This window comes from Muntiacus reevesi, chromosome 8 (genome assembly GCF_963930625.1).
Source record: "Muntiacus reevesi chromosome 8, mMunRee1.1, whole genome shotgun sequence".
NCBI classification, from domain to species: domain Eukaryota; kingdom Metazoa; phylum Chordata; class Mammalia; order Artiodactyla; family Cervidae; genus Muntiacus; species Muntiacus reevesi.
In genome coordinates this window covers 11839510-11866067 of record NC_089256.1, presented here as the reverse complement: position 1 = coordinate 11866067, position 26558 = coordinate 11839510, and positions in this window count along the sequence as shown.

The following is a 26558-nucleotide window of genomic DNA, read 5'->3' as shown; positions in this document are numbered from 1 at the left end:
AAAATTCAGATAGTTCCTTGTTGTGTGGATTTAGATATATCACAGATCACATCCTCTCAGTATTGCACATACGAGTAGACATCCCACCTCTAAAAGGAAAACAGAGCACTGTATCGGCTGTGCAGTTAGACTGCTTGGGCACACACTCAGCTCCAGTACTTACCAACTGTAAAACTGTGATCAAGTTACTAAAAACTTCAATGGCTTAATTTCCTTTTTTTCTAAGATGAAGTCTATAATAGTAGTCTTCAAATTTGAGGACTTCTATGACTACTATTAGTAGTCTTCAAATGGTAGTCTTCTTTCCAAATTTGATGTAAGTAAAAAATGAGCTCATATGTGTAAAAAAAGGAACCTAAAATACAGTAAGCCTTCCAAAGAAGTTAGTTGCTGTCATTATTATTGCTATTTATTATTATTACTACTATTTCTAGTCTATAACTGAGTATCCTCATTAAAAATGAACAAAACTCTTTTCATTAAAGTATATTTTATCTCCTAAATTATAAACAGAAAATCAGAGGGTTGGGAACAAAGACTTTATTTTCTTTCCTGATAGCTGCTACTTCTCTTTTCTTTATAGTTTAACTTTGCTCACTATACAGGTAAAGCACACTTACCCTTATTCATTTAACAATCATTTATGTATGACGTTAGGACTGTAATAGGGGCCATGCCTCTCTTTAAGTGTTCCTGTATCATTAGCTTCTCTAATGTTTTGTAGCATATGGTATAGCTGCTCAATATATAATTGGAAAGTGGTTGAGTGACACCTGACTGTGAACTGGTGGTCCGTGTTAACACAAAGATGAGTGAGGGCTGGTGCTTCAGCTAAGTGAGGGAGATAGGACCCATGCCTTGCAGGGGCAGGCCTGGCTGACTCTACCTGGGTCACTTGGAGAATGGTCTCAGAGAAGGATTAGAAAATCTAATGAAAAAGGGAAACTTCCTACACTGTTGGTGGGAATTTAAATTGGGGCAGCCACTATGGAAAACAGTATGGAGGTTCCTTAAAAAACTAAGAATAGTTACCATATGATCCAGCAATCTTACTCCTGGGCACATATCCAGAAAAGATGAAAGCTAATTTGAAAAGATACATGCACCCCAGTGTTCATTGCGACACTATTTGTAACAGCCAAGACATGGAAACAACCTAGATATTCATTGACAGATAGAAGATTTGGTACATATATGCAATGGAATATTACTCAGCCATAAAAAGAATGAAATAATACCATTTGCAGCAACGTGGATAGACCTAGAGATTGTCATACTAAGTGAAATAGGTCAGACAAAGACAAATATCATATATCACTTATATGTTGAATCTAAAAATGATACAAATAAATTCTTTTATGAAATAGGCATAGATTCACTGATATAGAAAACAAACTTATGGTTTCCAAAGGGGAAGGGAGAAGAGAGATAACTTAGGAGTCTGGGATTAACAGATACACAGTTAGAAAGATAAATAGGAATTACTATATGGCACAGGGAACTCTATTCAATATCTAAAATAACCTGTAATGGAAAAGAATCTGAGAAAAAGAAACATTTTATATCTATCTCTATAAACAATCAATATATATATATATATATATTTATATAAACTGAATCACTTTGATGTACACCTAAACTAACACAACCATGGTGAGTAGATACAGGTGGGGGCACCTTGCAAAAGCAGGAGACCAATTGGAAACTCTTTGGAGAGAGAGGGTCATGATCCGAACTGGAATCATGGAAGGAAGAGAGGGAGAGATTTTTAATGGAGGATTCGACAGGACTTTGAGAGCAGTTTTATACAGAAGCCTGAGGACAGAAAATAGTAGAGAAAGTGACAGCCAGTGTGCCTTCCTGGGTGGTGGGATTATTCCTGAACTCCCCGGGGTGGGGGGGGGGTGAAAGAATGAGCTCAGGTGCACAGACTGTTCATACAAATGTGCACACGTGTGCCTACACCCCATCTCCCCAATAATAACTCTTGACATTAAAACAGGGAGCACAGAATCCAACTGACAGAGGGGGTGGTATGGGTGATTGAAATGAACACAGAAGAAGGATGCATCTTCCCTAGGAGGTTCAGATTACAATTAGGGTCAGGAAAGGAACTATGTGAAAAGTCATAGGTTTGTGGGAGGACCTAGACCTGCTTTGTCCTCAGTCACCTCTGACTGGCATGACCTTTTCCCTGCAATTATGACCTTTAGTAGATCAAGTGACATCTATGTGTCTATGTATCTATGGATATAAGGCCACAGGAGAAACCCTCTGAGTTCCCATCGTTCCTTGGATGAAGACACTTTCATGGTAGCAGCTGGTCCAGATTACAGGTGCAGCCAGAGGCCTTGGAGCAGGAGGAAACTGAATGGCCCCCATGAGAATGGAGGTCCTGGGACCTTCCCCCTGTTAATGGAGCTCTGATCAATGGAGCAAACTAGCCACTCCTGGCACAGGGTACTTACTACTCTGGTCACTGCCTGTTTTTCTGGAATAATGTGCCCTGTGATGTATGTTGAAATGAAATGCCAAATTTAGAGGAAGGGCAATATGGTTCTGAAAAGGTAACTCAGAACACAGAGGTTAAGAGAAAGTGGGGCTTGTCCTGACACCTTTTCTGAGGGACATGGGTGGCCCTGAACCCTGCTGGGTGCCCCTCTTGCTTGTCACTGCACATGTGCATCACAGGGCAGGTGGCAACAGGGCAGCCCATAGCACCACTGTGATTATAATAGGACAGCTTTACGACAAGCGAAGAGGCACTTCTATTACACAGAATCTCTTGCTCCAAGCGGCAGATGAGAGAAATCCTCTAATCTCACTTGGTTTTAATCCTGGATTAAGTCAGATCTGTTAATAAAACACCAGTAAAATCAAGACTAGTTTGCAATTATCTTCAACTTCAATTACATACATTTTATGATTTTAAACACACATAGAGTTGAAGTATGTTTTAAATTCCGTGCACTCTTGAAGAGGCAGTTCAGGAAAATTAAAGAGCTCCACCAATAAAGCACTGGCTAGAAAACACAAGGAAGAGATGGGAAGAGAGAAGAAAATGGTTGGATTCAGATAATATTCTCAATTTTTATCTAACAGCCTAATCCAAATCAGAAGGATGACCACAGCAGGGCTGACGTGGAGGGTAACGGTGAGCTGCTGGGATGCGTGCAGTGTGTGCTGAGGCCAGATTCCGCCCCCACCAGCAGGAGAACTGCTTTAGCTCTGTGGACAGGTGTTTCCCAGGCCAGCAGGGATGATGAGCTGTCCCAACCCATCAGCTGTGCACACAGGGCTCAACCAGAGATGGCATCACACACCCCACGAGTCTGTGCAACCCTGAAGGGGACAGCCCCTATTACATTGTGCTAAGCCTGGATCTTTAAAAGAGTCTGAGTCTCCAGGGTAGGCTCACATTGCTGTCTTTTTTCTCATTTTTAGAATCAGGGCTGCTTGTGGTACCCAGATAGTGCCGGTCGAGGTAGAAAACAGCCCCGCTCCTCTGAACTCCTGGGAAGGCGCTTGGTTTGCACGCTCCCGGAGAATGAATCACTGTCTGAACATGCTTTCTGTGTAATGTGTCCTCATCTGTTTCAGTCTTAGTCAGGCACTGCACCTCCTTTTCTGGGACACACGTGGACCATCTCGTCCCTGAAGACTGACTGGGGAGGTGAGAGGATGTGCAGAAATAACCATCACAGCTGTCTGCAGGTGGGGTCCAACTCACATATAGGTTTGCAGCTCAGCACTGAGTTAGCTTATACAACATTGTGGGGAGAACAGTACCCTTCACATCAGTTGGATTCCTGAGATATGCAAACTTTGAGAGCTGTGGCAACTCTATGCTGTGTTCTACCTGGTGGCCATCCACAGGACCGCAGGGGCAGCCGTGCCTGTTAGGCAAGGTGGGTGCACACCCTGCTCTGAGGCCAACTGGCACTGCCTCTGCTGTTCTGCGTGTGCTGCTGTCCATCTTACAGTAAAGAAAAAATCGACTCTTATTTGCTCCTATGTCTCTCTCTGGGGAAATGAGGGCCCCCGAGGGCTGCATGCTTGGTTAGCATGCCTCACTCGTGTATGGCACTTGCCTGGTCCCTGTGGCTATCAGTTTTTATAATCCCTAGGCATGAGTATGGTTGAGACCCTGAGCTCTTTGGAAATTAACCATACTATGGTGGAATATTCTGACAGCATGTATTTCTCCCTGCAAATTGCCAAGTCTTGGTCACCAGTCATCACTTCCTTTCATCTCTTCATTTCCATCATCAGCTCTAACAGTTTGGCTGTCTTCTTACAGCCACCTTCATAAGAAATAAAATGTATAATCTGTTACTTCCCTGATGGTCCAGTGGCTAAGACTTCACCTTCCAATGCAGAGAATGTGGGTTCGATCCCTGGTCAGGCAGCTAAGATCCCACATGCCTCACAGCCAAAAAACCAAAGCATGAAACAGAGGCAGTGTGGTAACAAATTCAATAAAGACTTCTGGTCCAAACTTTTTAAGAAGTCTTTTTAAAAAAGTAAAGAATCATTTATTGTAGGTTATACTGTCCTAAATTTGAATTAGAGACTAGTTGAGGATGTGGGTAGGTGGGTGTGGGCAGTAGCTGAGTGATCTTGGGGTCAGTGGTTGGTTAAGGCCAACTTCGTACAGAACAGCAGCCACTGTTATAGACAGCAGTTCAGATCTGAATAAACGCCGTGGATTTGGGAGCAGGCCAGCTTGGCTCATTCATGAATGTCAGATCCACAGATCTTAATGTGATTGTGGAGAATAATTTCCTGGAATTCAGCTATAGCTTTAGAAGGCTTCAGTTCAATTAAGTTGCTCAGTCATGTCCAACTCTTTGCAACCCCATGGACTGTAGCACGCCAGGTTTCCTTGTCCATCACCAACTCCCAGAGCTTGCTCAAACTCATGTCCATCAAGTCAGTGATGCCATCCAAGCATCTCATCCTCTGTCATCCCCTTCTCCTCCTGCCTTCAATATTTTTCAGTATCAGGGTCTTTTCCAATGAATCAGTTCTTTACATCAGGTGGCCAATGTATTGGAATTTTAGGAGGCTTGAAACCCTAAAATTATAAACAACATCTTATGTTGGGAAGAAGTTTGTTTTTTGAGAAGATGTTAACTTTCTTTAGATTCTCAAAACTGTCTATGTTTCAAAACAGTCAATTGATTGTTTGTGAACTTTACATACCCCATCTTATTCCAAAAAATTTAAGATTATTTACAAAGATGTCCCTAACATAAAAGTTATAATAAATTAGGACCAAATATTTAACAAGAGGGCTGGGGGAATTCTCTGGTGGTTCTCACAATAAAGTGAGAGCTGATAGAGCTGATCTGACTGGTTGGCCCAAGATCCCTTCCTCCTGAATATGTCTGGACCACTCATTGTTCGTGGTTATTGGGTGCTTCTAGACCATTGCCTGTCAACAGGGCCTCATAGGAGAAGTTGATATAGGGCTCCTGAGCACGCAACTCTTTCTGTGTCTGCCATTTCTTAATCATAGGAAATAGGCTTCATTCAGCCTCTATGACCTTCCCTGAGTTCCAATGGGCAGGTTCAAATAGTTGCTAACTAAGGAAAGAAGAGGATATGGAGACAAGAGAAAAATAGTAAAAAAAAAAAAAAAAAAAAAACAAAACAAAACAACCAAGAAACAATAGTAGAGCCTTGGGATAGGGTCCTGGTTCCCTATCCCAAGGGAATATACATAACAATTTCTTTGAACTGTTTTGCAGATACTGAAAACCCTCACCAGCTGGGAGAAATTATTGGTATGCTGCTCACAAGCACATAGACCTCAGACTGGTTGGAACCAGAACGTTGATGATGCTGTCTCCCATTTACCTCATCACCAACCAACCCGAAGAATGCCCATGAGCTGATCACGCCTTCTTTGAATCATTACTATAAAACTCACTACCACCTCCAGTTTGGGACACACAGTTCTGAGTGCGTTAGCTGGCTGCAGCCCTCTTTGTCTGGCAAAGCAATGAAGTTATTCTTTGCTACTTCACTCTAAACTCCATCTCTGAGATTTAATTTGGTGTTGGGGTCCCGAGGACAGAATTGGCTTCAAAATGGCTTTGGGGAGGCCCCAAGTCCCTGAGTATGTCAAAGAGAAGAGCCTAGGTGAGGATTCTTTCTCTGAAGCACATCTAGAAAACTGTAGGTATGGGTATGTCAGGGGAAGCACCTGACTGAAACCACCCACCTTGGCCAGGCACACACTGCGGCTCTCCACCGGGGCACCCCTTCCCAATCGTCTCTTGCTTTGTCAGCTCATGTGTCTCCTCGGACATTTCTTTTCCGAGTGTTAGACAAAAGCCCACTTTTGGGCCCTGGAGGGTGTCCCCGTTCCTGCAGCAGGTATGTTTGTGTATGCATATACTTATAAGCAGGTGTGTGACCGTGGAATGTGTGTGAATTTGAAAAAAGAAAAAAAGTGAGTGTATATGGCAATGTGCTACAAGTGAGTGTATATGGCGATGTGCTCAAAACTGGTACATATATGAACTTCATAATGCATTTGTGTGTGAGTTTGAGAATGATGCATACAGATGTGTCACAGTTCAGAAATACACAGAACAGGGAGGACGGGGAAGGGCCTGGCCAGGGGAAACATAATAGGTACAGAGGGGAAGGAAGAACTTTCTGGGAAGACCGGAGTGTAATTTTAAAGTATGGATGAGCATAAGCACTATTTCGAGACATATTCAGTGCTCTAGATATATCTGTGAGGGCTCTGAGTCATTGATTTCCAGGTATGGCTAATATGACTGTAGTTTGTTGCCTACATAATAACAGAAGGAAACATTACTTTTCAGTTTCAGCTGGTGAAATGAAGATGTAAGTTTTCCTCTTATAATTTATGACTCCCCAGAATTACATTCACAACCCCATGAAAGTATCTTTTGACCCTATGTTAAGAACCTCTGATTGAGAGGGTCATGAACAACATTTTAAAGGGAAATGTAGACTGGAGCAGAGTGGAACAGAATAGAATGAAAAATATCAGGGAATATTTCACATAGGAAGAAATATTATATGGAATACTGAATAAAATGACTGTGTGTGTGTGCTGGATCATGATATGAAAGTAGGCAAAATAGGAAAACATTGAGCCAAGGAATATATTTTATGTTTTAGATAAATAACAAGGAAGGATTTCAAGTGCAGCAGTCACCAGACTAGGGTTCAGTTACAGAAACCTTTCTCCAAAAGCTGTAAAAAGGATTGAGCAGAGGGGAGTGAGGTGGAGAGGGAACAGCGGTTCACAGGTCATCATGGAATCTATGTGATGGTGAAAACGGGTCGACGGGCAGATTCCAGACCTGTTAAAGAGGTAGAACCCAGGGACTTGGTAACGTTTTGAATTTGAGAGATACTGCAGAAAAAGGAATCTTTGTTCACTCTTGATGTTCTGACTTAGGCCCCTAGGTGGGTGGGCGATTTAAGATAGAGCTCATAAGAGCAGGGCCAGTACTGAGAGAACTAAGTCTGACTTTATAAACAATGATTTTTGCTTTTTTCTGATGCTCCAAACTGGGATGTCACTCAACCTCTCTCTAAATTTCAATATTGGAATTTCAGAAATGTGGCATTTTATCTGAAAACAGACTTTTTGGAGGCTTATGCGCATAAAGATCCTATCTCATGAAGATATTTACATGATTACATTAAATGAGATTATGCATTTTGAAAAGAATTTTATAAATTGAATCCTAGAAACTTTCTACAAATAGTAGTTACCTAGTGCATAAGTATAGTCTTTTTTTGTTTGCAAGGGATAAAATCCAGTCTAAACACGATTGGATGCAAATGAAGCACATCAGCTCTTTAAAGTAGAAAGTGTAGAGATATGTCAGCTTCAAGTAGAGCTGGATCCAGAGGTTCCTGATTTTGCTCCACCCTCAGCTGAGCTCTGCTCTCCTCTGTGTGGTGGTTCTATTCTCAGTGAGGCTTCCCGACCTCATGGAGTCAACTTGGTTGCAGCATTCCAGCCTGCCAGTATCCCAGGTTCCAGTTTTGGGGGGGGGGGTGGGGGGGGGAAGGAGTCTCTTTTTTTAATCCTTCTTGCACATTTATTATTCTGATTATATAAGTTTAGGTCACTTGCCTCCTTCCTGGCCAATCAAAGTGACTGGGGAAAATAACTGGCTATTTTTCTTAGGCATGGAGATAGAAAGGATCACATTCAGATCACTGGCCTGAGAGAGGAGAGGCAGATCCCTGAATGAACACTGAGGGGGCTGTTGCTAAAAGAAGGTAGAATGGGTCCTAGGAGGCAAACATCAAAAGTTGGATATCCGAAGCAGAGAGGATAGTATTGCCAGTGTAGACCTGTGTATAGAGAAGGCATTGAGTACACTTCTATTTAGCTAGACTCCGAGCTCCATGGTAGAAAGCATAAACACTCACAGACCTCTTAGGATGCAGCCTGCTAAGATTGACTAAGGTGACAATTCAAAAGCTTTAATGACTGAGGACCCTAGAAAGCTCTTTTCAAGGAGGGAAGTCAGGATTCAGCAGATGGAAGTGGATTATTAGATTGAGAGATTACCTGACTTCTGCATGCAACAGACAAGAATCTGGAGTGGGGCATCTTCCACAGAAGGGAGAACAGCACATTCCTCCTCCCCTGAGCTGAGCCTCCGTGTTGGGAGCCTGTTCTGGCTGAGGTTTCTTTGGGCCGGGGGTCTGGAGACAGGCAGTATGGACTTTAAGAGGTAAATTGTGGTTAGCACGTTAGCTCTGGTTCAGTTGACTATAAATAGGTTTTTACAGGTACACATAAAGTACTCCAATTGCCCACACACCCCTATAAGTGGATTTGCACATGTGTGTGTGTGTGTATGCAGACACACACACACACACACACACGAACATACACACCTCAAAAAGCAATTTTCCCCCCAGAGCATCAAGAAAGTTCCCCTTTCCACTTAAATGCTTTTCCAAATAGTCTTATTTTATTTTATTTTTTTTATTTATTTCTCTGCCATATCCTTTTCAATCTGGAAAGTGACTTGGCCTCTTTTCCCCCATCTATTTTCTGCCTTCCCGCTATTCAGTTTAGGCATGAAACACAGAACTAGATTGAAAGCATTCAATGGCTATTCAATCGGAGAAGAAAAGAGCCCCTTGGAGCTTTATTAGATATGAAGATCCACAATAAAAATCAATTTCTGCCTCTTTATGCAGTTTAAATGACAAAGCACCCACCCATTCTGCAGCCATTGTGCTGGGGAAATGTAATTCAGTCCCCGAGCTGGGCCCAGAGCACCGCGGACTCCCTGACCTGCACTGACAGATTCCAATATGATACAGACCTTCGGAGATAATGACAGCCACTTCATCTCACTGCAAGAAAAAAGTTATCTGATATCTTTGAGGGTTAAAAGGCTATGTGGGCAGCATTTTCAATAACCCACTAAATCAGCATCTTAAAAAATACCTAAAGCTTTGTTCCTTAAAAAAAATTTGCCCCTTACTCCTAACTCCATTTCTGAGCCCCAGCTGACAGCGTCACAAGTGTCTGCTGCCAAGCCTTGTTTGGCACAGAAGGGACCCTGCTAGATAATTAGTCCAAAGGGAAACAAGGTGGGAAAAAAATGTCTATTCTTCTAAGGAATACAGATCTTTAGGTTTCCAAGTCCTGACAAAATAAATGAGATGAAGCCAGTTAAAAAAAACCCACATCTAAAAAACTAATTCCAAACTTGTTCTAACCTGTTTAAAATGTTACTATAAAAAGTTTTCTTTGCTAGAAGTGGACACAGTCCCTTTAATGGAAAGAAGTTTGTGCTTGAAGAAAGTTTCTGACAGAGTCGTTGCCATGGGTAGAAACTTATCCTAATAGAAGGGGAAAAAGTTAAGGAAAGAGATGGATGCCTTCTTTCATTTAAGATGGTTTACTCTCAGGGAAAATGTTTAACGGGAAAACATAGTTCCACGTTGTCTCATTATAGTCCCATAGTCCCATGTTCTGAACCTGTAAAGGAACACACCTCGATTAATTTCTTTCTTTTATTATGACCAGCGAGGCAGGGAGATAAAGCAATGGTAGAAAAATAAACTACATCTGTTCTTGGGTTCCTTGGAAGGATTCAGAGAGTGAAAGGGCTACAGCATGATTAACAAAGGACCATGGGAAGGGCTCTGGCTCTAAGTTGAGAAAAGCAGTGTGTTACAAAACCACCTGATGACTGCCTGTAAGTTACAGGAGGACTCAGAAAGAGGCCGGACAATGAGGCATTGCTGGGGTTGCAGTGGAAAAAGGAGAGGGGATTCTACGTGCTCAGAGCCCTGTGTGACTTTAGAAAAACTTCTCATTGCCTGGGCCCAGGGTCCCTAGTCAATAAAGTCTGATGTCTTTGGTTAATGAACCTTAAAGTCCTTTGTGTTGTCCTCACAATCTACGATTTGGTCTCCAAATTATGAAGTTATTTACTGTAAAGTTATTGTCCTTCAGTTTTAGATTTTAAAAATGGTTTGCACCCAATTGTTCTAATAAAACATGCTTTAAAAAGTCAAGTGGAAAATCTCAATTTAGCTCCATATCCGGGAAAACAGGGTACCCCTGTTCAGGGCTGCCGTGGCCAACAGCTTTCATCCTGTGTGCCAGCTCTGACTGACAGGCAGTGGCTATTTGCAGCAGTGTGGTCTCATAGAAATGGGAGAGAAAAATGTGAGCCATATGTGCTTTTGAAAAATTTGTGGTAAAAAACACTAACATAAAATTTACTATCTTCATCATTTTAAGCATATAGTAAGGTAAGCTACATGCACCTTCTTGTAGAGCAGATCTCCAGAATTTTTCATCTTGAAAAACTGAAACCTATACTCATTAATTCCCATTCCCCCTCTTCCAGTCTTTAGCACATTCTTTTCTACTGTTGGTTTCTATGATTTTGACTTTGAGACACTTCCTATGAGTGGAATCATACACTGTTTGTCCTTTGGTGACCAGTTTATTTAACTTTGAATAATATCCTTGAGGTTTATGCATTGGTAGTTCATGACAAGACTGTCTTCCTTTTTAAAAGATGTATAATATTTCATTTTATGTATAGACCACATTTTTTTAATCGATTCATCCATTGCTGGACATTTAGGCTCTTCCACATCATGGCTGTTGTGAGTAATGCTGTGATGGACATGAGTATGCAAATACATCTCCAAGATTCTGCTTTCAATTTTTTTGGATATATACCCAGCAGTAGGATTGCTGGATCACAAGATAATTCTATTTTCAGCTTTCTAAGAAACTTCCATATTGTTTTCCAAGTGACTGTACCATTTTACACTCCCACCCACAGTGCAAAAGGGTTCCAATTTCTTCACATCATTTTCAATATTTGTTATTTTATAATTTTTTTTAGACAGTAGCCATCCTAAAAAGTGTGAGAAGGTAATCTCACTGTGGTTTTTATTTGCATTTCTCTGATGATTAGGGAAGGTGAGCATCTCTTCATCTGTGAATCATTTGCGTATCTTTTTCACAGAAAAAGTCTATTCAAATCTTTTGTCCATTTCTTAGTTGGATTGTTTACTTGTGGTTGTTGAATTCTTTATATATTCTAGATATTAACCCTTTATCAGATATATGATTTGCGTAGTTTTCTCTCATTCCATAGGTTGCCTTTTCACTCTGTTTCTTCCTTTGCTGTGTAGAAATTTTTGAGATTCATGTGGTTGCATTTGTCTATTTTTGCATCTATTGCTTGCACTTTTGGTGTCATATCCAAGAAATCATTGGTAAGTCGAATGCCATTAATCTCTCTTCCTGTGTTTTCTTGTAGGGATTTTATAGTTTCAGGTCTTTTGTTTAGGTCTTTAATCCATATTGAATTAATTTTTGGATATGGTATAAGGTAGTGATCCTACTTCATTCTTCTTCTTCTTTTTTTAATGTGGATATCCAGTTTTCCCAGCACCATTTGTTGAAGAGACAGTTCTTTCCCCATTGTATAACTTTGGAAGCCTTCTCAAAGATAATTTTTGACCATATGCATGAGGATTTATTTTCAAATGTAATTTTAAATTTTCTAAAAGTCATATTTTTAAAGGAAGCTAGAAAAAAACTGGTACAATTATGTCTATTATATCTATATATATAAATTGTGCCATGTGCTCAGTCGTGTCTGACTCTTTGTGACCCCATGGACTATAGTCTGCCAGGCTCCTCTGTCCATGGAATTTTCCAGGTAAGAAAACTGGAGTGTGTTGCCATTTCCTCTTCCAGGGGATCTTCCTGACTCAGGGATCGAAACTGAGTCTCCTGTGTCTCCTGCATTGCAGGCAGATTCTTTACCCACTGAGCCATCAGGTTAACTCAATATATATTAAATGCATATAATTTAACTCAATATATCTTGAATCTTTAAGATATAAAATTAATTGGTGCAGCCACTAAAAAAAGGATGAGGTTCCTCAAATCACTAAAAATAGAATTACCATATGGTGCAACAATCCCATTCCTGGGGATATATCCAGACAAAACTGTAATTCAAAAAGATACACACACCCCTATTTTCGTGGCAACACTGTTCACAGCAGCCAAGGGATGGAAACAATTTAATGTCCATTGACAGATAAATGGATAAAGAAGACATATATATAAACGTATGGGATACTACTCAGTCATAAAGGACAGTGAAATAAAGCCATTTTAAACAACATGGGTGGGACCTAGAGATTATCACACTAAGTGAAGTCAGTCAGAAAGAGAAAGACAAACCCCATACGACATCGCTTGTATGTGGAATCTGACACAAAATACGACACAGACCAACTTATCTAGGAAACAGAAACAGATTCACAGACATAGAGAACATACTTGTGGTTGCCAAGGGGGAGGTGGGGAAGAGGAGGGGTGGATTGGGAGTTTGGGATTAACAGATGCAAACTATCACATACTGGATAAATAAACAACAGGGTCTAACAGTGTAGCGCAGGGAACTATATTCAATGTCCTGTGGTAAACCATAATGGTAAAGAATATGAAAAAGAATGTATATTTATACGGACTCTGCCCTTCCACTTCAGGGGCATGGATTCGATCCCTGGTCGGGGAACAAAGATCCCCCATGCCGTGCAGTGTGGCCCCCATCCCATAAAAATGAATAGAAGTCATATTCCTAGGTCCACTTTACTAGGGATAATGAATGATGTTTGTCTTCAAGTTCAAGCAAGCTGAGAGAATAATACTAGAAGTGCAGCCAGGATAATTTAGTAGGATAAGCCTTTCTAGGATTTTATAGAAATCCTAGAATTTCTATTTCTTAGGGGTTATTTCTTAGGGGCTCAATTCATATTGGGAATCACAGTATAAAGACTAGAGCTACTGTGGTATTGATTCTTAATTTACAGAGTGGTTATTTGCTAGGGAAGTGATCTTCAGAATTTCTGAGTAATGACACACACAGTTTGCTCTTAATAGAATATTATTGGGGTGGGCATTCTGAAACTTTATGACTCTTGCTTCATGGTGTGGCCTTTAAGGAAACTACTTGACCCTGTAGTCTCCTGGGCGGCCTGGGTCACTAGTCCAGATGTCCCTTCCTCACAATAACTTCCCTTCTAGGGACCTTGCTGTTTTTTTCTGTCCTTAGACTTTGACTGGAATCACCACCATCCACTCCAGTCTGCTTTAGAAGTTAAACTGACTTCCCAGACAGCCCTTGGTTAGTATAGGTTTGTGTGGTCCTTTTTCAGAGCTCTGGATATCAAGAGGTGGGATAGACTTTGCTAAATCAGATAGAAAAAGAAAGATATTCTTAGATTTCTTCTCCCAAAATAAGGAGTCAAGGGACTCATAGAACAAAGGGAATCTTCTCTAAGATAATTTGTCTCTCTGCAAAATGTGAAATTAACTGCTACAGTGGTTTCCCACAGCAAAATAAAATTGACAACAAATTCACCATCCTCTGATCATGGGGGTACATGCGTGCATGCCTCTTGAATCTGGGCTCACCCATGTCTGCTTTTACCTACAGAGTATGGTGAAAGTGATGAAACTCCAGTATCAGTCCCAGCTTTTAAGAGGACTGTCAGTTTCTGCTTCCTTATTTTTGCACTCTGAACCACCAGGAAAGAAGCTCAACTCGCCCAAGGCCACCACATTGTGAGGAAGTCCAAGCTAGCCATGTGGGAAGGCCTTGTGAAAACAGAGAAACTGACCCACAGTCAGTCCTCAGATGCTCCACCCCTGTGCATTTGATACTTCCAGTTGGGGGCCCAGAAATCATGAAGCAGAGATAAGCTATCCCCTTTATATTCTGTTCAAATTTCTTACACACAGAATCATAGGATTTAACAATATGCAACTGTTTTTTTAAGGCCCTACATTTCCAATAGTTTGCTATGCAGCAATATTTGCTGATAGAACTTTACTAGGTTGCTGGATTTTCCTGTTGCCAGAGTCTCACATAAAGCCAGAGTCTAGCTTAAAAAGAAATTCCCTTCAAATGATGTCTGTAGTTTAGTTAACATTATTGTACCAATGTGAATTCCTAGTTTTGACAACTGTGCAATGGTTACATTAATTGTAAATATTAGGCTGAGTACAGGATATAATTGAACACTCTGAGCTGTTTTTTGTAACTTCTTTTTACATCTAAAATGATTTCAGAACAATAAAGAAGTCTTTTTCTCTATGCCTCATTCTTTTTTGTCTCTCTTGCAGAATGCAATCTTTCTCATGGAAAATTGTCAGAGGCAGTTGTGCGCCTCTCTGTTGAACCAAACAACTTATTTAAATATCCCAGAAATCTTAGAGTGGCCTTGTCATTATATAAGAAATGCAAATCAGCACATTTCTACCTGGACCCTGTCCATCTCAGAATTCTGTACCCAGATGTTGGAGAGAACTTCTGCAAGTTCTCTACAAGGCTTATAGTGGCCCTATATAAAGGGATATCAAACAGAGATGATAGCAAAAACTAAAGTAACTGGGGGTCACTTGGAGACCTGGGCTCAATCCCTGGGTTGGGAAGATTCCCTGGAGAAGGGAACAGCCACCACTCCAGTATTCTGGCCTGGAGAATCCCATGGACTGTACAGTCCATGGGGTCACAAAGAGTTTGACATCACTGAGTCACTTTCACTTTACCCTGTAAAGGGCTTCCCAGGTGGTGCTAGTGGTAAAACACCCACTTGCCAATGCAAGAGACATAAGAGATGTGGGTTTGATCTCTGGGTTGGGAAGATCCCCTGCAGGAAGTCATGGCAACACATTCCAGTATTCATGCTTGGAGAATCCCATGGACAGAGGAGCCTGACAGCCTATGGTCCATAGGGTTGCAAAGAGTCAGACACAGCTAAGGCAATTTAGCATGCATGTGTATACCCTGTGAAAGTAGTGAGGAGAACCATAAAAACCACTCCCATCGTTTACGCCATTATGACTGCAGAATGTCTGTGACTACTTGCATCAACTCTTAAGAGAACAACCAACCCACAGTCTCACTCTCTTCTGATATTCCAACCTAAGGATTTCTTAGCTCAACCCATAAGCAATAAAACTTGTGCACCCAGTCTTCCTAATAAGATACTATTTCAGGATTGCTTGTGCGGTGATATTCTCCTTTGCAGAGGAAGTCAGTAATTCTCTTTTTCCAGGTTTCTTTCTCAAGGGTGAAGGAGGTTCAAACTGAAGTGTCACTGTAGAGAGGAATTTTTAGGTAGATTGTAGAGAACAATTTTTCTTGTAACAAAAATAGATTAAAATTTTGAAGTCAGGAAAAAGACTGGGTATCATTCACTCGTTACATTTTTATGCAATTGTGCCTAGAGCTGAGGATACAGAAGATAAAAAGATATATCTGTTTGTGATGTAGGAGACAAATGTGCCAACAATAAGGGACAAACAGCAATGACTGCAAGGACAGAAGGCGCAGAGGCCCTGGGAGGATGGAGGTTGGGGAGCCCCACTTTGCCCAATGCCATGTTAGTGCCGTTCCCTTGCTTTCACTTAATCTGGACTCTCTGTTCTTCCAACATGCCAAGCTCAGGCTCCACCTTGGGGGCCTTTGAATGGATGTTCTCTTGGGTTGTAACATTCTCTTCCCAGGTATTCATGCAGTTTACTTTTTCACTTGATTGAGGTTTCTGTTCAAATTCACCCTGGTTAAAATTTTAATTTCCCTAAAACCCCATCCCCTTTTTCTTTAGACTTTAAGTTTTTCTTTGCTTGGATTTCTTATCTATATTTTCTGTAGTTGAATAGAAGTTTAATTTATCTAATTTGACCACTGTTGCACCCACTTTGGTTCTACTAGATGCTCAATTAACATTTGTTGAATGAATGGATGAAAGAATGAGATCGAGAGGGCTTTCCCAACCTCTGTTTCTTCCTATCACACTTATTCTACTTAATTGTTCAACATAACACTTGTCACCACTTGACAAACTCTTGTGTGTGTTCAGTCCCTCAGTTGTGTCTGACTCTTTGCGACCCCATAGACTGTAGCCCACCAGCCTCCTCTGTCCATAAAATTTTCCAGACAAGAATACTGGAGTGGGTTGCCATTTCCTCCTGGGATTGTCCTGACCCAGGTATAGAACCTGCATTGGCAGGTCTTCTGCATTGGCAGGCAAATTCCTTACCACTGTGCCACCTGGGAAGTCCTGACTATCTCTATATTTATCTATATTTTCTTGTTCACTATTTGTCTCCCTTCTCCACGAGGACATGAATTTTGTTTTATTCATTGCTATATAATCCCTGTGCCCAGAATAATGCCTGAAAAGAGGTTAATACTCTATCGATTTTTTGAAGAATGAATAAATAAATAAATGGATGAATACATGAACAAATAAATAGAGTACACTTGGTGATTATTTCCACTCATCTAGGGTACAACTCCAGAGAAGGCAATGGCACCCCACTCCAGTACTCTTGCCTGGAAAATCCCATGGATGGAGGAGCCTGGTAGGCTGCAGTCCATGGGGTCGCAAAGAGTCGGACACGACTGAGCGACTTCACTTTCATTTTCACTTTCATGCATTGGAGAAGGAAATGGCAACCCACTCCAGTGTTCTTGCCTGGAGAACCCCAGGCACGGGGGAGCCTGGTGGGCTGCCGTCTATGGGGTCGCACAGAGTCGGACACGACTGAAGCGACTTAGCAGCAGCAGCAGGGTACAACTCTGGTTCTAGAGTTGTGAAGACCAAGTTTCACTGAACTAGGCCTCTCTGGAGATTTTTTATTTTTAAAGCCAAGCTAGTAAAAGTCATCAGGAGAAAGGACCAGGAGCGACCTGGTAGAGAAGACCAAGTTAGCCAGAGCCTCACTCATAGCCCTGCTAGACCCTGAAGCTGGCAGGACATGGGTAGGCAGGGGATAAAATGCCTCTTTTCTTTATGCATGACAAGCTGCTTCACCTGCAGACAATGTAGAGACTGGGGTTTCTTTTCCTAAGTAAATAAAACCTCCCATTTCTCTGTTGTGCCAGTATCTTTGATCTTGCTTCATCCCCGTCAGAGACAGGAGAGGGTACAGAAGAGAGAGAAAGAAGAAGCTATTGTTTATTTCCAGCACCCCTGGCCTCATCAGAATATTGAAACTATCTGGACTGCAAAGAATTTGCATAAACTCCCTCACCAGTTCCTCATGCCCTCTTCTTCCCTTTAATTCTGGCCTTTAGAACCTTTGCAGCATTTTTAATTACAATCAAAATAGGCCATGTACAATAGTTAAGTAATAGAAAATAACAATACTTAAAATTACAATTGAGCCCCAAACGATCGACAGTTTATTCTCTGCCTTAAAATAAAATAGCTTTCATCTTTTCCCCCTTACAACAGCCTCCTCCGCCTAGATAATGCATTTCGTTAGATTTATTTGCTCAGCCCCGAAAACTTGACACTAAGGGGATTATTTAGTTTTAGATTTGCTGTAGTCCATAGTAATAGCCAACAGGGAAAGGAATGAAGCAGCAAATATTAGCAGGGCGATGGGAGGGGAGGGGGCTGGGGAGGGGGCAGTGCAGTCCACAGCTAAGCAAAACTGCTTGCATAAACACCATTAAGAAGATTTAGACATCGCTTTCCTTATCATCAGCACTCCTGGAAGAAATAAAAAAAAAAAAAAAAAAAAGAAAGAAAGAAAAAAAGAAAAAAGGGGAAAGGGACAGGCCTTGACTTGCTGTGTATGCGTTTCCATTAAAGGTTCAATAGGAAATAAAACCAGCTGAGAGTCCAAAAGCAATGATGCTACAGACTTATCCATGCTACCTCATCATGGTCCAAAAGAGACATTTGTTTCACATGTTACCGGAGGGAACAGCGGGATAGAGAACAGAACACCCCACATCGCCCCGTCTGTTGCTGCTCCCTGGGTCAGCACTGTGCCCCCACTGGTCACACCCCTTTTTCTCTTCCACACTCCCTCTACACACACACACCCCTGGATAAAATATTCCTGATTTTCCAGGCTCTACCCATACCACAAATATTCAGAGTCCTAGGATAAGAACTGGTGGGAAATAGGAGGACACTGGTGGGAAATAGGAGAACTGGTGGGAAATAGGAGGACTAGGAAGAAGGGCTAGCCCTATATATGGCTGCAGAACTGAAAAGCTTGTGTGAGCGATGGTGGGATGAGAAGAGGCCACACAGGAGGGGGAGGGATAGCGGAGCTTTTGGTCACATCTCCAGCGGGAAGGCAGGGGAAAATGTCTCAGCAGGTGAAAGTGGCTTTGAAGTACTGAAATCCAACCAACTATTCCCAGGGAGTGTCTATCAGTCTGTCTGTCTGATAATTTCTGTGTGCACCAAGGGCAATGGAAACATTGCAACTAGGCACAGCAGGGTTTGTAGAACACCAAGAATGGATGAGAACTCTGCTACAGGAGAGTTCAAAAAAAATTACGTTTGGGAATTTTAAACACTGTTTCATTTTCTAGATGCAAATCATCCCTAAATGGTCAAAGTGTGTGTGTGTACACACACACATATACATATATATGGGGCTTCCCTGGTGGCTCAGTGGTAAAGAGTCTGCTTGCAATGCAGGAGATGCTAGTTTGATCCCTGGGTCAGGGAGATCCCATGGAGAAGGAAATAGCAACCCACTCCAGTATTCTTGCCTGGGAAATTCCATGGACAGAGAAGCCTGGTGGGCTACAATCCATGGGGTCACAAAGAGTTGGACATGACTGAGCAACTATACAACAACAACAATGTGTATATACATATACATACATACACAGATATAGGGGGCTATTGGTGTGAAGTATTTCTGATAGGGAGTTTGAAGCACAAATGAAAATCTAACTGGTACTAAATATCATTAGCAAAACACACAGCACAAGGAAAACATATTTTTTGTTACCAAATTTGTCCCTAAATATTGGCATCCCTGGGGCTCCACACTTCTTTTCTCTTCTTCTACTCACTCAATGGATCTACCATTCTGTGGGTTTAGGGGCCTGGGGAGACGGACATCTCAGGGGCCTCTGAGGTGTGTGTCCACAAAACCATCCTGTTTTGTTGGTTTTTAGAGGATATAAGTATTAGGGCTTCCCTGATAGCTCAGTTAGTAAAGAATCTGCCTGCAATGCAGGAGAACCCAGCTCGATTCCTGGGGCGGGAAGATCCCCTGGAGAAGGGATAGGCTACCCTCTTCAGTGTTCTTAGGCTTCCCTTGTGGCTCAGCTAGTAAAGAATCTGCCTGCAATACAGGAGACCTGGGCTCAATCCCTGGGTTGGGAAGTTCTCCTGGAGAAGGGAAAGGCTACCCACTCCAGTATTCTGGCCTAGAGAATTCCATGGACAGTCCATGAGGTCGCAAAGAGTTGGACATGACTGAGCGAGTTTCACTTTCATTTCAGAGGATACAGATAGAAGAGATCCTGTGTACCATGCCAATTAAGGCTAGTTGGTCGCACCTCCCACACCAAGACTGAGTAAGCAGATGCCACAAGTAAAGCAGATGGAAGTAAGGATTCCATGGGCCTCATTTGGTTAGCTAACAGAATGATAATAATACAAGTGTAATTGCATTTTATTGAGTGCCATGATTATCTTATATTATTAGTATTATTTGCCAGGTTCTGTAACATATGCCATTTTATTTCACTTCCTTACAGATACAAAAGTTAATGCCTGGTAGAGTTGTCTAAGTGGGCCCAGTTTTTAAGTTAGGAATTGATATATCTTCAGCCTACTTCCTAAGATTGTGCTTTTACAAGGACTATACTGCCCCAGCAAGATTAGGGACTGGTGTCTTCAGGACTATGCATTCTCAGAACCAAGTGGTTTGTTCATAGCAAAGTCATTTTAATGAATCTTTCTTAGGTAAATCCTAAGAAGAACTTGTTACATTCTTACAAGGATGAGAGGGTGGAAGAGGGAAATCTTAGCCTCATACTGTGAGATGTGGAAGTGGGTGAGGGACTTTCCTGGACAGGACTGTGGTTATGATGGAAATCCATAGATCCACAGGCAGAGACTGGTGCTGACCAGTGAGAGGTCACTTCATGACCACCTGTTCCACAGGGGCGAGGAAGATTTGCCTCGTTCAGCTGGGCACGCTAAGTCATCAGACTCCTCTTAGGGTCTCAGACGTGGGGCACATCTATCAGGAGTGTAAGGTCTGGTATGGAAACATGTGGTCAATCACCTGTGGTTCTCTGTAGTCTTCAACCAACCTGCATGCACAGCAGAACACCTCGATCCCTGGGACATTTGGTCCCATACTCTGAGCTAACCAAGGGCAGATTCTGTTTCCTGTCCGGATCTGTGTCCCTAGCACCCAGCCCTTCCAGCACAGAGTGAGCACTCAGGAAGCGTCTGTCAAGCACCGCTGTCTATTTCACTGCATCTGCACGCTTCCGGGAACCTTTCTTTGTTCACTGCCACTAACAAGGACTGACTTACCGATTCCACATAAGCAACTTACTCTGCTAATTCTGGTTTCTTTCTAGTAACAGTATGCTCCACCATCCTTAATAACAACATTAAAGAACTCCCTTGTCAGGAAGTTCTTCGCATTAGCCAACTCTGTCTCTCCTATAGAACACCAAACCAGCTTCCACTGTCTGTCCCTTGCAGAGATGGAGAATAATTAATGATACACCATTCCTTATGTAATAATTCTTTATCTGCTTGAAGGTTATTTACTGGTCTTATAAAAATTGTCTTTCTATTGCCCTAGTCCCAGGGTGCTAGTATAATGTGATGATAGAGAAGTAAGGACTGACACATACCCTAACCTCCAGTTCTTTCCTGCCATGATTTTAATCGAATGTCAAATGAAAAGATGGGCAAGTAATGAGGGTCCAGGTCAATACGGCTCCGAGGTGTCCCACTGTGCAGAGCTGTTTCTATGCAGCTGTAGTTCATGCTGACATTCTGCAAAGCCTGCCCGCCCCCACCCTATGGCCCCAGAGCACACCCACCACGGGCAGGCCCTGGCCTTCTGGAGGGCCACTGCTGTTACCTGGGGTCCTTGAATTCAACACAAGGGCCTCAAATGCTTATATTCAGAGCCAAGTGTTTGAGTGCTCTTGCAAAATTGTTTCAGGCTTTGTTACAAGTGCTTTATATATAGCATCTCTTCTTTTTTAAAAATTTTATTTATTTATTTTTAATTTTTGGTTGCACTGGATCTTCATTGCTGTACATGGTCTTTCTCTAGCTGTGGTGTGTGGGTTTCTCTCTTCTCTTGTTGTCGAGCATGAGCTCTATGGGTGTGGGCTTCAGTAGTTGCATCTTGTGGGCTCTAGAACTCAGGCTCAGTAATTATGATGCACAGGCTTACTTGTCTCATGGCATGTGGAATCTTCCAGGAGAAGGGATCGAAACTGTGTCCCTTGCATTGGCTGGCTAATTCTTAACCACTGGACCACCCTGTAGCATCTCTTCTGATCCTCATTACTATTTCTAAAGCAGGTTTTGTAACCATCCTTGATTTATAGAAAATGACATGAGAGATAAGACTGGTCAGTGAATTTGTCCCAGATACTGCAGTTTCTAAGTGTTAGAGCTAGGATCTCACAGAACCCCAACAGTCTGACTGCAGAGCTTATGCTTATAACCGAACAGCATAATGCCACCAAGGCTTAGCACAAGGCCTGGCACACAGCAGGTGCCAAATATTTGTCTCGTATATTTTAGTGATCTGGGTGATATATTTTCTAGGATATGGTTATGTACAGGGATCTTTCCCAACAAATCTTAGCTTTTATGTCTAAACATTATTTTGCCTGTCAGATAGTCAAAAGCAAAACTTCCATAATTCAAAAATAGCAGTGATGCAAGGAACCTCATCATTTGGGTATTGTCAAGAGTTCATTCCTTAAAATCAAAGGCTCTCTTACTGTCATGGAAAGGAACAATGGATCTGATTTAAGAAAGAATGTAGAACAGTTTTCAAGGAGAGTAAACCCAGTTTATTTTAGGTATAATTCACATAAGAAGCCAATGTATTCATTATTAAACACTAAGCCAAACATCCAATGTGAAGTCATCTGCGACCTAGAAAATAACAAAAACAATAGCCACTGATCTCAAACATTTATAATACCATTTTAGTGACAAAATATATGCAGTAGACCTTGGAAGAGGAAAGGACCAAAAAGCCATGTAGCTTTCCATGTGAGAGCCTCAAGGATCTGATGATTGCAGTGATGCTGGCCTCTCCCCATTAATCACTTCCTCCAACCCCAGTGCCCACCCCCATTCCCTGAATGTGACAAGTAGGTTCCACTGGAGACCCTTTGTACTAGCTGCTTTCTCTGTCTGGAAGGCTCTGACTTGTGTTCTTAACATGCTGTCCCTTCATGTCATTTCAGTGTCAGCTCCAATATCTCCATCTCAGAGAAGGCTTCCCTGAACTCTGAGGCTAAAATTATGACATGGCAATTTTAGTGTATCTCCTGTTGAAATTACCTGATCTTCTTTGTTTACGTGTTTATCATCTGTCTCTTCCACTGAATTTGTATCCCTGACTCTATGTTACTATGTCCTTAGCACCAAGATTAATGACTCTATTATATCAGTGACTTGATTGCTTTTTAATAAGAATTTTTTTGGGGGTTAGTTTACATACAAAGAAATTCACCTATTTTAGGAGTATAAGTCGGATGTGTACAATTAGGTAACCCTTACCACAATCATGATATAGTACATTTTCATTGTCTCATACTTCTCTCCTGCTTTTTTGCAGTTAGTCCCATTCCTCTGCCAGCCCCTAACAACCACAGATTATATTTTGTTCAGCTGATAAGGTATTTCCAACTCTTTGAGATCCTGTGGACTGCAGCATAGCAGGCTTCCCTGTCCTTCACTAACTCTGAGAGTTTGCTCAAACTTTTGTCAGTTGCGTTGGTGATGCCATCCAACCATCTCATCTTCATATATATGTGCATGTGTGTGTGTGTGTGTGTGTGTGTGTGTGTGTGAGAGAGAGAGAGAGAGAGAGAGAGAGAGAGAGAGAGAGAGAGTGTCTTGTTTGTGTATGTTTAAAATTTCTGAATCTAATTTTGAGATACTTAATAGCTCTCTTCATTCAAGCAATTTTATTGAGTAAATGCTCCCTAGTTGTTGTTGTGATTTAATGAATTTATTGAGATATAATTGACATACAATAAAACACATATTTAAAATGTAAATTTATTAAGCTCTAACCTATATATATAAACCATGAAATCATCACTGCATGCAAGATGACATATCTATCATTCCTGAATGATTCCTCATGTACTCTTATAATCACTTCCTCCCACCTATCCTCATCATTCCCTATCCCAGGGGAATTACTTCCTGTAATACAGTTTGCATTTCTAGCTTGCAATTTTATGTAAATAGAATCATAAAATGCACGCTGCTTTTTGCCTGTCTTCTTTCATTAAACATAGTTATTGGAGATTCATCCATGTTTGAGGTGTTTCAAGAGTTCATTCCCTTTTATTGCTGAGTAATATTCTATTATATGGACATACCGTAATTGGTTTACCCATTCACTTGGTCTTAGACATTTGAGTTACTTCCAGTTTTGGGCTATTGCGGATACAGCAGACACGAACATTCATGCACAAGCTTTGAATGGACATGTGCTTTGATTTTGAATGAAAGAAGCCAAACAAAAAAAAAATCATACTGTATGATTGCAGTTTATAAGATTTTAGAGAATGCAGAAAGCTAGCCAATGGTTGCCTGAGGATGAAGAGGGGTGGAGAGAGAGATTATAATGCTGTATGAGGAAATCTTTAGAGTGATGGATCTATTTATTATCTTGATTGTGGTGATGATTTCACAGGCATATGCATATGTCAAAACTTATTAAGTGTGTAAACTTAATCACGTGCAGCTTGTTGAATGTCAAATATAATTTAGTGAAGCTTTTAAAATATTGGTCACTCACAATAAGTAATTTTTTAAAAACTGTGGTGCATCCATAAAATTAAATTCTACTCAGCATTAATAAGGAACAAACTACTGAGATACATGACAACATGGATGGATGAATCTATGAAGCATCCTGAGTGAAAGAAGCAGAACACAAAAGAGTATGAAATGTATGACTGTATTTAATGAAATATTAGAGAAGGCAAGAGCACAATGGCAAACATCTGCTTCCAACCAAGAACAAGCAAGAGGTTCCAGATTTACCTTCCTGCCTAAAAGAATTAAATAAACACGCCCAAACCCAGATTAAAATATAGAAAATGACAGTTTCATAATTGAAAAATGAAACTTTTTTGCATACTGTATTAGAATCTTAGAACAAATCTAGTCCCTTTAAAAATAGGCAATGGTTTTCTAGCCATACAGAGCAAAATCAGTCTTTACAGTCTTGCAAATATATATATATATATATATATATATATATATATATATATATATATAAATTCTGTCACTCCCCATACACCCTCATCATGTACACATTACTGCAATCATTTCAGGCTGGGACCAATGCCTTTGGTGTTTTTCTCAATACTCTAAGCTCACCGTCCCTTTAGATTTCTGCGTTTGTCTGGCTGGGATGCCAGTGCATGCTCAGTTGCTCAGTTGTGTTGGACTGTTTGTGACCCCATAGACTGTAGCCCACAAGGCTCCTCTCTCCATAGGATTTTCCAGGCAAGAATACAGGAGTGGGTTGCCATTTCCTCCTCCAAGGGATCTTCTTATCCCAGGGGTCAAACTTGTGTCTTCTGCATCAGCATGCAGATTCTTTACTTCTGAACCTCAATGGGATACCAGTATCAGGGATCAATTCATGCTCATGCCCTCACACCCTTTGGGTCTCTGCTCAAATCGTACCTTACAGTGAGGGCCTCACCAAGGTCTGCTTGGACACCTTCACCCTTAGCACTTCCAATTCACTTCCCCTGCTTAATTATTCTTCATAGAACTTAATATGATCTGACACACTCTATATTTTATATGTTTACTTTTTGTCTCTGTGTTCCTTTCCTTGAATGGAAATTCTATGAAGTCAGAGCCTACATTTTTTTCCCCTGTTTTCCTTACTGCTCTATTTTTAGCATTGAGAAAAATACCTGGTATGTAATAGGCACTCAATAAATATGTACTGGATGAGTGACTGAAACAAATAAGCTAAGATAAAAGAGTACACGAACAATATTGATGTCATGGTATTGTTGAGAGGGTTAACTAAAATAACTCTAAATAGTGCCCAACAGGAAGGCAAACTGTAAATCATGTTATCAGTCTGCTTCTCGGTCTACATGTGGGAAACGATAATAGTAATAGCAGTAATGGCCAACATGTATTACAACTTTTTGTCAGGCACTGTGTAACTATTTCCTATGTATTAACTCATTTAATTCTCACAATGCTTTATGAGAGGTAAGATTATGACAAAGGTTCATATAGTCAAAGCTATGGTTTTTCCAGTAGTCATGTAAGGATATGAGAGTTGGACCATAAAGAAGGCTGAGCACCGAAGAATTGATGCTTTTGAACTGTGGTGTTGGAGAAGAGTTTTGAGAGTCCCTCGGACTGCAAGGAGAACAAAACCAGTCAATCCTAAAGGAAATCAGTCCCAAATATTCATTTGAAGGACTGGTGTTGAAGGTGAAGCTCTAACACTTTGGCCACCTGATGTGATGGAAGAACTGACTCATGATGGGAAAGATTGAAGGCAGAAGGAGAAGGGGCAACAGAGGATGAGATGGTTGGATGGTATCACCAACTCGATGAACGTGAGTTTGAGCAAGCTCTGGGAGTTGGTGATGGACTGAGAAGCCTGGAGTGCTGTATTCCATGGGATCGCAAAGAGGTGGACAAGATTGAGCAGCTGAACTGAACTGAAGATTATGACACTCATTCTTCAGATAAAACCAGCACTGAGAGTTAAGTACATTTCTCAAGATTACAGAATACAGCTGTGATTTGAACCCAGGCAGACTGCTCCCAGAGCCTATAGTTATGACCGCTATGCAATACTGTCTCTCGAAATCCTAAAACGGAATATTTTTCTTCCACCTAAAGCTTTCTTTGACCTGTCTATTAGAAAATATAGCAATTTATCAGCTAATATTCTCAAAGTTAAGTTTTTATACAAATTT